The following is a 9,445-nucleotide window of genomic DNA, read 5'->3' as shown; positions in this document are numbered from 1 at the left end:
GATTTTAAATTTTTCAAGGTCTCCCACATAAGGCGACGGTTCTCTACTCGAGGTTCCCCATAAACACAAGTCAAACGCCAACGAGGAGCAGTAGGGGAAACACTGATATAAGCATCAAAAAACCTTTCATTAACTGTTTGAATCTCCACATCCAGGCTCTCATGCCAGAATAGAGCTAAACCCCCACTCTGACCTACACTACTAAAGGCAACAAAACCTTTAAGACCAAGCCTATGACGCAAATGACGGACTTTATTTTTATTTTTCCTAGTTTCACACAGAAAAACTAACTTAGGATGCAGAGATTGGGAGAGATACAACAACTCACGAACTGTCGGGGCTCCCCCGACTCCCCGACAGTTCCAACACAAGCAATTCATTGCTTCTGACGAGACCCGCCATTAGGTCTCGTCAGTTGACCGGAAGCCCCTGGTCCGGTTGCTGCCATCATGCTAGCCTGCCTGTTGGTGCCATCCATCTGCATATCTATGCCATCTTCACGTCCCTGTAGAGCTCCAGTCTTCCTCCCTTTCTTCTGCTTTCCCCCTGTCGGCACCTCAATGTTTAGCGCTAAGGTGAGATCGAGCTCTTTGCCTTGCACCTCCTCCTCCGGCCCACGTTTGCCCAAGACTGAGTCAGCTGCTGTCATTGGGGTATCTGCACTGCTAAGGGAGACCGTCGAGTTGGACAAGTCCCGGATGGCCGGTATCATGTCATTTGATCCCATCACAGTAGGTATGCCACTCGACCTTGGTATGTTAGTCAGGTGTTTCTGCATGTTAGGAGCTACACTTACAAGCATATCTTGGTGCTTGCTCCCTCCACTTAACTCCAGCTCTGCGTTTTGCTCTTGGCCTGCTCCCATGCTTTTGGCATTGCTCATACGGGGCCGTTCTTGCGCCAGCTTCAGCTGCAGATTACCGACTACCTTCGCCAGGTCGCGCTTGATGTTCTCGTTGGTTCTGCACTCCTGCTCCTCAAACCCATCTCGTGCATCGACGGCCTCAGGTATGTCCAGTCCAACGTTCAGGTCCTCAGCGAAAGAGCTCACCCCCCCCCCTTAGGGAGACCCAGAGATGACGAGTTCACACTCCTAGACGGCGAGTTAAAATTCAGATTCTTCTTTGCAGCAGTGTTGTACGTAGCTGAGATGACCCGCTGCTCAAATTTGCGCTTCGGTGAACAGCGCAGCTTCGCGTCATAATTCAGCGATGGTACTCCTCGTACCCTCTTCTCACACACCTCCTTACTGTGTCCTATGAAGCCACAATGGAAACAGAAGTGCGGCACACGCTCATACCGCAAGGGGTAAAAAATCGCCTCAGGTTCGCCTCTGATAGTGGTTTTGAACCTGGCTTGCAAACGGCGATTCAGTGGCAGCGCAATGCGAACTTGTAGATAGTCGCTGAACTCCTCCTTATTGACGTCTACTTCCTTGACCTTCCCCAGCTGTGATCCGATTAATCTTCCATAAGCATCAGTTTGCTTGTTCCACGGAACATCATAGAACCTTACCCAAATATGGATGGAATCCAGGACCGTGTCTGATGGTCTCGCCCTCTCATCCAGAGGCGCAAGCAGGCATGCAACTCCCAGGTGGATCCATGGTCCGCCGCCATCCACGAAGTTGTAGTCTCCCTCGGAAGTGAAAGAGATGATGAAAAAGTTATCCTTCAGCGGTTTAAACGTCATGGTACCTCGAATCCCCCCAAACCCTCATGAAGTGCTTGTGGATCTCTGTATAATTCACCGCCTTGAGGGAGTAGTACCTTGCAGCCATCCGCCATACCGAGGGTTTATCATTGACTACCACCTGATACGTCTCAAACGTATCTATAATTTCTTATGTTCCATGATACTTTTATGAAAATACTTGAATGTTTTATACATACTTTACAGCATTATTATACATTTTCCGGCACTAACCTATTAACAAGATGCCGAAGTATCAGTTGTTGTTTTTTGCTGTTTTTGGTTTCAGAAATCCTACAAAGAAAATATTCTCGGAATTAGATGAAATCAACGCCCAGGGTCCTATTTTTCCACGAAGCTTCCAGAAGACCGAAAGGGAAACGAAGTGGGGCGACGAGGCGGCCACACACCAGGGCGGTGCGGCCCAGGCCCTGGCCACGCGGCCCTAGTGTGTGGGCCACTCGCGTCGCCCCCTGACCTACCCTTCCGCCTACAAATAGCCTTCGTCGCGAAACCCCCTGTACCGAGAGCCACGATACGGAAAACCTTACTGAGACGCCGCCGCCGCCAATCCCATCTCGGGGGATTCAGGAGATCGCCTCCGGCACCCTGCCGGAGAGGGGAATCATCACCGGAGGGGCTCTACATCATCATGCCCGCCTCCGGATTGATGCGTGAGTAGTTCATCCTTGGACTATGGGTCCATAGCAGTAGCTAGATGGTTGTCTTCTCCGCTTGTGCTATCATTGTTTAGATCTTGTGAGCTGCCTAACATGATCAAGATCATCTATTTGTAATGCTACATGTTGTGTTTGGTGGGATCCGATGAATATAGAATATTATGTTAAGTTGATTATCAATCTATCATATATGTGTTGTTTATGTTCTTGCATGCTCTCCGTTGCTAGTAGAGGCTCTGGCCAAGTTGATACTTGTAACTCCAAGAGGGAGTAATTATGTTCGATAATGGGTTCATGCCTCCATTGAATCTGGGATCGTGACAGTAGGTTCTAAGGTTGTGGATGTGCTGTTGCCACTAGGGATAAAACATTGATGCTTTGTCTAAGGATATTTGTGTTGATTACATTACGCACCATACTTAATGCAATTATCTGTTGTTTACAACTTAATACTGGAAGGGGTTCGGATGATAACCCGAAGGTGGATTATTTAGGCATAGATGCATGCTTGGATAGCGGTCTATGTACTTTGTCGTAATGCCCTGATTAAATCACATAGTAATCATCGTTGATATGTATTGAATCTTTATTTGTCAATTGCCCGCCTGCAATTTGTTCACCCAACATGTTAGTTATCTTATTGGAGAGACACCTCTAGTGAACTGTGGATCCCGGTCCATTCTTTTACATCTGAATACATTCTACTGCAATCATTGTTCTTTACCGTTCTTTGCAAACAAACACCATCTTCCACTCGATACACTTAATCCTTTGTTTTCAGCAAGCCGGTGAAATTGACAACCTCATTGTTACGTTGGGGCAAAGTATCTTGATTGTGTTGTGCAGGTTCTACGTTGGCGCCGGTTTCACTGGTGTTGCGCCGCACTACACTCCTCCACCAACAACCTTCACGTGCTTCTTGGCTCCTACTGGTTCGATAACCTTGGTTTCATACTGAGGGAAACTTGCTGCTGTGCGCATCATACCTTCCTCTTGGGGTTCCCAACGGACGTGTACATCTACGCGCATCAAGCTAAATTTCTGGCGCCGTTGTCGGGGAGATCAAGACACGCTGCAATGGGAGTCTCCACTTCCAATCTCTTTACTTTGTTTTTGTCTTGCTTTACTTTACTTTATTTACTGTCTTGTTTGCTTCATATTAAAAACATAAAAAAATTAGTTATTTTACTTACTATCTTATTTACTAGCTCAATATCAAAAACACAAAAAATTAGTTACTTGTCTTAGTTTAATGGGTACTCCTGAAAATACTAAGTTGTGTGATTTCACTAGCACAAATAATAATGATTTTATATGTACTCCTATTGCTCCACCTGCTACTACAGCAGAATTCTATGAAATTAAACCTGCTTTACTGAATCTTGTTATGAGAGAGCAATTTTCTCGGTGTTAGTACTGATGATGCTGCTGCCCATCTTAATAATTTTGTTGAACTTTGTGAAATGCAAAAGTATAAGGATATAGATGGTGATATTATAAAACTGAAATTGTTTCCTTTCTCCTTAAAAGGAAGAGCTAACGATTGGTTGCTTTCTTTGCCTAAGAATAGTATTGATTCATGGACTAAATGTAAAGATGCTTTTATTAATAAATATTATCCTCCTGCTAAGATTATATCTTTGAGAAGTAGCATAATGAATTTTAAACAATTTGATAATGAACATGTTGCTCAATGATACGTCGCAAACGTATCTATAATTTCTTATGTTCCATGCTACTTTTATTACAATACTTGAGTGTTTTACACATACTTTACAACATTATTTTACATTTTCCGGCACTAACCTATTAACAAGATGCCGAAGTGCCAGTTGCTGTTTTTCTGCTGTTTTTGGTTTCAGAAATCCTAGTAAGGAAATATTCTCGGAATTGGACGAAATCAACGCCCAGGGGCCTATTTTTACACGAAGCTTCCAAAAGACCGAAAGGGAGACGAAGTGGGGCCACGAGGTGGCCAGACACCAGGGCGGCGCGGCCCAAGCCCTGGCCGCGCGGCCCTGTTGTGTCGGCGCCTCGCGTCGCCCCCTGACCTACCCTTCCGCCTACTTAAAGCCTCCGTCGCGAAACCCCCTGTACCGAGAGCCACGATACGGAAAACATTACTGAGAGGCCGCCGCCACCAATCCCATCTCGGGGGATTCGGGAGATCGCCTCCGGCACCCTGCCGGAGAGGGGAATCATCACCGGAGGGGCTCTACATCATCATGCGCGCCTCCGGATTGATGCGTGAGTAGTTCATCCTTGGACTATGGGTCCATAGCAGTAGCTAGATGGTTGTCTTCTCCGCTTGTGCTTTCATTGTTATAGATCTTGTGAGCTGCCTAACATGATCAACATCATCTATTTGTAATGCTACATGTTGTGTTTGGCGAGATCCGATGAATAGAGAATACTATGTTAAGTTGATTATCAATCTATCATATATGTGTTGTTTATGTTCTTGCATGCTCTCCGTTGCTAGTAGAGGCTTTGGCCAAGTTGATACTTGTAACTCCAAGAGGGGGTAATTATGCTCGATAGTGGGTTCATGCCTCCATTAAATCTTGGACAGTGACAGAAAGTTCTAAGGTTGTGGATGTGCTTGTTGCTACTAGGGATAAAACATTGATGCTTTGTCTAAGGATATTTGTGTTGATTACATTACGCACCATACTTAATGCAATTATCTGTTGTTTACAACTTAATTCTGGAAGGGGTTCGGATGATAACCTGAAGGTGGATTATTTAGGCATAGATGCATGCTGGATAGCGGTCTATGTACTTTGTCGTAATGCCTTGATTAAATCACATAGTAATCATCGTTGATATGTATTGAATCTTTATTTGTCAATTGCTCGCCTGTAATTTGTTCACCCAGCATGTTAGTTATCTTATTGGAGAGACACCACTAGTGAACTGTGGACCCCGGTCCATTCTTTTACATCTGAATACATTCTACTGCATTCTACTGTTTTTACTGTTCTTTGCAAACAACCACCATCTTCCACTCGATACGCTTAATCCTTTGTTTTCAGCAAGCCGGTGAGATTGACAACCTCACTGTTACGTTGGGGCAAAGTACTTTGATTGTGTTGTGCAGGTTCCACGTTGGCGCCGGTTTCACTGGTGTTGCGCCGCACTACATTCCTCCACCAACAACCTTCACGTGCTTGTTGGCTCCTACTGGTTCGAAAACCTTGGTTTCCTCTTGGGGTTCCCAACGGACGTGTACATCTACGCGCATCAAGCACTTTTTCTGGCGCCGCTGCTGGGGAGATCAAGACATGCTGCAAGGGGAGTCTCCACTTCCAATCTCTTTACTTTGTTTTTGTCTTGCTTTATTTTATTTAGTACTTTGTTTGCTGCACTTAAACAAAACACACAAAAAATTAGTTGCTAGCTTCACTTTATTTACTGTCTTGTTCTCTATATCAAAAACACAAAAAAATTAGTTACTTGTCTTTACTTTATTTGCCTAGTTTACTTTTGTTATCATGTCTAGCTCTGTACCTGTTACTTTTTCACCTGAGGAATTAGTCTTTACTTTTAAACAAGGGGATGAGGAGAGTTTTAAAGACGCTTGGTCTAGAATTTTTGATGCTTATCGTAAAACTGAACCTCAAATGACTCTAAGTTTTCTCCTTAGTAATTTTTATTTTGGGCTTATGATTCGCTATAGATATGCCTTAGATGCTATGGTGGGAGGAGATTTCCTTCATTGCAACGGTGATCAAGCTTTTAATGCCATAAAAAAATTGGTTGCATCACATAGTTCGGCTAATAACTTTGATTCAGCTCTTATTAGCATTTATAATAGATTAAACACTCTTGAGACAAATGCATCTTACTTGAAGGAAAGTTGTGGTTATGTTCGAAACCTTCTTCATGAAGTTTTAGTGAACTCTGAACCCTCAATGTGGAATCCTACTATTAAAGTTATTATTGGTGGTGAAACTTTTCATGCCCGTTGTGATCTTATGTCTGAATTTTGTCTTATGCCTGAGAGTATTTATAAATCTTTGACACTTTGGGGACTTGTTGAAGGGGGAGAAGGAATAACTCTTATTGATAACTCCGTTATAATACCTAAGGGAATAGCCGAGAGTGTGCATACAACCATTCTTGGAAGAACGGTATCCACTGATTATCTTGTTATTGAATGTGTAGGAACTGGATAAATCACACTTGGAAGATCCCTGCTGAAACTATTGGGAGCAATCATAAATACGGGAGAAGGCACCCTAAAAATCATACCTGGAGGCCGACATGTATTCCCTAAACCAAAGAGTAAGAAAAAGAACAAGAAGGGTAAGCGTAAGGCCCGAGGTAATGTTGATGCTCCATCTCTTGATGTTACTTGATTTGCACTTTCTGCGCCTAGCTGAAAGGCGTTAAAGAAAAGCACTTCTTGGGAGATAACTGATATGTCCAATTTGCATCACTATTTTGTATCATAATTTGCAGTTATTCATTGATATATTTCATATTGGGACACAATACTTATGTTATTCCATCTATTTTGCATGTTTCATCATTATTGGAGGATCAAGCACCGGAGCCAGGATTCTGCTGGAAAAAGCACCGTCAGAACGCAATATTTCGGAAGATCAACTGTGGAAGGAAATTTCACGAAAATTCCTATTTTTCCAGATGACGGAGGGAGCCAGAAGGGGAAGAAGAGAGGAGCCAAGGTGGGCCCACACTACAGGCCGGCGCGGCCCATGGCCTGGCCGCGCCACCCTGTGGTGTGGGGGCCCCACAGCCCCTTTCGCCTCCTTTTCTTCGCGTACTCCTTCGTCCCGAAAACCTAAGCCAGAGGGAGGACCTCACGAAGAGTTACAGCCGCCTCTCGCGGGGCGGAGAACACCGAGAGAAAAGAGCTCTCCGGCGGGCAGGAATCCGCCGGGGAAATTCCCTCCCGGAGGGGGAAATCGACGCCATCGCCATCGTCATCGAGCGGGACATCATCTCCATCATCATCATCATCATCATCTCCACCATCTACACCGCCATCACCACCGCTGCACCTCGTCACCGCTGTAACAATTCAGGTTGAATCTTGATTGTTTGATAGGGGAAACTCTCCCGGCATTATTCTCTACTTGTTATAGATGATATTTAGTGAAACCATTGAACCAAGGTTTATGTTCAGATTGTTATTCATCATCATATCACCTCTGATTGTATTCCATATGATGTCTCGTGAGTAGTTCGTTTAGTTCTTGAGGACATGGGTGAAGTCTAAATGCTAGTAGTGAATTATGGTTGAGTAATATTCAATGTTATGATATTTAAGTTGTGGTGTCATTCTTCTAGTGGTGTCGTGTGAACGTCGACTACACGACACTTCACCATTTATGGGCCTAGGGGAGTGCATCTTGTATTCGGTTGCTAATTGCGGGGTTGCCGGAGTGACAGAAACCTAAGCCCCCGTTAGTATATCGATGCAAGAGGGATCGCAGGATCTCAGAGTTTAAGGTTGTGGTTAGATTTATCTTAATTAGTTTCTTGTAGTTGCGGATGCTTGCAAGGGGTATAATCACAAGTATGTATTAGTCGTAGGAAGGGCGGTGCATTAGCATAGGTTCACCCACACAACACTTATCAAAACAATGAAGATTATTAAGCCACATGAAGCGAAAGTACTAGACTAAAATCCCCGTGTGTCCTCAAGAACGTCTGGTCATTATAAGTAAACAAACCGGCTTGTCCTAAAAAGGATTGGGCCACTCGCTGCAATTATTTCTCTCGCATTTTACTTACTCGTACTTTATTCATCTGTTACATCAAAACCTCTTGAATACTTGTTTGTGAGCATTTACAGTGAATCCTTCATCGAAACTGCTGCCAACACCTTCTGCTCCTCGTTGGGATCGACATTCTTACTTATCGAAGATACTACGATACACCCCCTATACTTGTGGGTCATCAATAACCCATGTGTTTATTTTACTACAACAATTATTGTTTTGTTGAGTCTTGGAAGTTGTTTACTACTGTAGCAACCTCTCCTTATCATGTTTTTGTGCCAAGTAAAGTTTCTATGCTAAAGTTGATGTTATATTTGGGATCGCTGCGCAGAAACAGCATTGCTGTCTGTCACGAATTCTGGCATAAGTCTCTGTAAAAAAATCGAAAAAATCTGCAAATTTACGAGCGTGATCCTCAGATATGTACGCAACTTTCATTAGTTTTGAGTTTTTCCATTTGAGCAAGTTAAGTGCCCAGTCCAGATGCATATTTACGGACTGTTCTGGTTTTGACAGATTCTGTCTTTTATTTCGCATTGCCGCTTTTGCTATGTTGAATGAGTTTCTTTGTTCCATTAACTTTCAGAAGCTTTGTGCAATATCCAGAAGTGTTAAGAATGATTGTGTCACCTCTGAATATGTGAATTTGTGGTTATGCACTAACCCTCTAATGAGTTTGCTTGGAGTTTGTGTGAAGGAAGTTTTCAAGGGTCAAGAGAAGAGGATGATATACTATGATCAAGAAGAGTGAAAGGTCTAAGCTTGGGGATGCCCCGGTGGTTCATCCCTGCATATTTTAAGAAGACTCAAGCATCTAAGCTTGGGGATGCCCAAGGCATCCCCTTCTTCATCGACAACATTATCAGGTCACTTCTAGTGAAACTATATTTTTATTCCGTCACATTCTTATGTTCTTTACTTGGAGCGTCGGTTTGCTTTTATTTTTGTTTTTGTTTGAATAAAATTGGATCTTGCCATTCTTATATTGGAGATATTACGCTCCGTTTTTTCATATGGAACACTTGTGTTCTTAATTGTGCTTTAATGTTCATGGCGAAAGCTTATTGCTTCGTTAAATTGCTATTTGGTTGGAATTGGAAATTGCTGCATATGGTTTGGTAAATTTGGCAATTGTTTGAGCTCTCATAGATCATGTTTAAGCTCTTGCATCATGTAGTTTAATCTATTAATGAATAACTACTATAGAGCTTGTTTAATTTGGTTTGCATGATTGATCTCTCTAAGTCTAGATATTTTCGGGTAAAGTGTTTGAACAACAAGGAAGACAGTGTAGAGCCTTATAATGCTTGCAATATGTTCTTG

General features: G+C 43.2%; 1 pseudogene; it reads right to left on the bottom strand.

Annotated features, from left to right (window-relative positions):
• Window positions 1-376: 376 nt before the first annotated feature.
• Window positions 377-9,445, bottom strand: part of LOC124696806 — a 49,470-nt pseudogene continuing 40,401 nt past the window's right edge.

The sequence above is a fragment of the Lolium rigidum genome, chromosome 3 (assembly GCF_022539505.1).
Source record: "Lolium rigidum isolate FL_2022 chromosome 3, APGP_CSIRO_Lrig_0.1, whole genome shotgun sequence".
Taxonomy (NCBI): Eukaryota; Viridiplantae; Streptophyta; class Magnoliopsida; order Poales; family Poaceae; genus Lolium; species Lolium rigidum.
Note: the sequence above shows the minus strand (reverse complement) of the source record. Positions and strands in the feature narration are given on the sequence as shown.